This window comes from Mizuhopecten yessoensis, unplaced genomic scaffold, assembly GCF_002113885.1.
Source record: "Mizuhopecten yessoensis strain PY_sf001 unplaced genomic scaffold, ASM211388v2 scaffold11037, whole genome shotgun sequence".
Lineage (NCBI taxonomy): Eukaryota > Metazoa > Mollusca > Bivalvia > Pectinida > Pectinidae > Mizuhopecten > Mizuhopecten yessoensis.
Genome location: NW_018408847.1, coordinates 145,152 through 147,651, shown reverse-complemented (window position 1 = coordinate 147,651; position 2,500 = coordinate 145,152). Strand labels below are relative to the sequence as shown.

At 37.2% G+C, this 2,500-nt stretch overlaps 1 protein-coding gene and 1 long non-coding RNA gene across 3 annotated transcripts in view; one reads left to right on the top strand and one right to left on the bottom strand.

Moving 5' to 3' along the window:
* Positions 1–2,500, bottom strand: part of LOC110464845 — a 21,268-nt gene that overhangs the window by 7,045 nt on the left and 11,723 nt on the right. The window lies entirely within an intron of this gene.
* The window catches only part of LOC110464844, a 10,261-nt gene continuing 8,116 nt past the window's right edge, over positions 356–2,500 (top strand). The window contains exon 1 of one of the 2 annotated variants that reach the window (XM_021520291.1): positions 356–426. The gene's annotated coding sequence lies outside the window, so the exon portion shown is untranslated. Of the gene's footprint in view, positions 427–2,128; positions 2,373–2,500 lie in introns of those variants that run through there. The other variant, XM_021520290.1, reaches the window with a different exon arrangement.

Genomic DNA, 2,500 nt, shown 5'->3' with positions numbered 1-2,500 from the left:
CCACACAGACAAACAGACGAAACCCTCTGATAAATATCACGACTATTTATTTAAATATTTCAATGACAGAATTTCTACAGCAATGATTTAACTGTTCCATTATTCAGCAGAATGTTACACCAAACATTTCCGTAGAGGTTATACCGTGTATTAAATATCTAGTCATGTATGGAAAAGGAGCTAACAAAGGATTGACGTAATTATAGACATAAGGTCATATCCAGGTATAAAGAATGTCAGGTGTGATTGTATCTGTGGGTAGGTACGGGGAATACATACTGTCTATATTATACACAAGTTTTGCTTGCCTTAAAATCAGGTTTTATTCCTCTAGCTGTCACCAGTGAGTAAGGACGCCATTTGACAACCAGGGGCTGTACGTGAAACGTAGAAAGTCAATTTTGTGAAAATAACCCGAAGCTGAAGGTTTTCAAGACAATTGACCCCTGTGACCTTGACTATGGACGAAGGTCATTCATTTGAACAAAATTTGTAGCCCTTCATGCCAACATCCTGTTGGCCGAATATCATCACCTTGGACCTTTTGGTTATACAGAAGAAGTCGTTAAAAGTTTTTAAAATCACCTGGTACAGATGTATTAATCTCACACTTGTAATCTTAAAAGTGGACTAAAATACAGCTACTGGTATAATATCAGTGTTTGATTCATAAGAACCTATTAAAAGATTTAACCATATGACGCCCGTGACCTTGAATGTCGAACAAGGACATTAGGTTGAAAGTGGGTCAAGGTCATGTATTTGAACAAACATGGTAGCCCTTCATCCCAGCATGATACAGGCCCAATATCAGTACCCTTGGCCTTTTGGTTATTGAGAAGAAGCTGTTTGAAGATTTTAAGGCATTTGACCCCTGTCACCTTGAAAGTTGGTCAAGGTCATTCATTTGACCAAACTTTGTAGCCCTTTATCCGAGCATGCTACAGGCCCAATTTCAGTACCCTGGTCCTTGTGGCTATTGAGAAGAAGTCATTTGATTTGTTATTACTTCAGTCATAGTGGATTTGTTAGTGTTGGAGACACTTTTATTCGGAATTCGTTTTCTCCGAAATTTTATCGGAACACTTTTATGACAAGTAAATTGTTCTCTGAATAAAACATAAACTAACTTGAGGGGAACTTGTATTCTGTGTTTTCTAACTCAACCAATACTAAATACTAGAGAAAAAGAAACAATGCATCAATGAGTGGAATCAAACATTAAGTCCGAAAAATGTTAAAAAAAAATCTGTCTTGGTCAGTTACAGGACCATTCCAACAATCCGACTGGTCAGTAAATGAAGTATTCTGGCCATAACACTATTGGTCAGTTACAAGACCATCCCGGCTGTTTCATTCTATTGGTGATTTGCATGGCCATTTAAAGTAGCCATAACACTATATTGGTCAGGTACAAGATCATGCCTACCATCTGACTCCACTGGTCAGTTAATAAAGTATTCCGGCCATAACACTCTATTGGTCAGTTGCATGACCATCTGGCTATCTCTTTCTATTGGTCATTTGCATGGCAATTTAAAGTATATTTTACTCTCTGGGTCAGTTACAACATCTGACTTCACTGGTCCGTTACCAGAGAATTCTGGCCATAACTGTCCATTGGTCAGTTACGTACAAGATCATCTGACCATAAAGTTATCTCAATTGGTCAGCTAGAAGACAATTCCGACCATTCTACTCTACTGGTCAGTTAAATGTTATATTGGTAAGAAAATATCTCTCTAAAACAGAGATCCTTATAGAGGTACATGTATCCTTTACCACAAAGAAAAACAGACGAATCCCTCGGATAAATATCACGACTATTTATTTAAATATTTCAATGACAGAATTTCTACAGCAATGATTTAACTGTTCCATTATTCTGCAGAATGTTACACGAAACATATACGTACAGGCAATACCGTGTTTTAAATATCTAGTCATGTATGGAGAAGGGGCTAACAAAGGATTGACGTAATTATAGACATAAGGTCATATACAGGTATAAAGAATGTCAGGTATGATTGTATCTGTGGGTAGGTACGGGGAATACATACTGTTTATGTTATACATAACAAAGTTCTACTTCCCTATCAGCCAGGTATATAGAAGGCCAGGCGTGATTGTATCTAGCTCTGTGGGTAGTTATGGGTAATACACACTGTCTATATTATACACAAGTTTTGCTTGCTTTAAAATCAGGTTTTATTCCTCTAGCTGTCACCAGTGAGTAAGGACGCCATTTGACAACCCGGAGCTGTACGTGAAACGTAGAAAGTCAATTTTGTGAAAATAACCCGAAGCTGAAGGAGCTGAAGAAAGAAATAACACATCAATGTGGTTTGGAAGTCACTGAATTTGGACATTCTGTAAGTATATAATGTGATGAACTAAGTTTAGGATATTTTTTTTGTCTGAATTTATTTCTCCAGCTAAACTAAGACCATTGGTTTGTTACAAGGTTGTCTTTATAACATTAGCTTCCTACTGGTCAGTA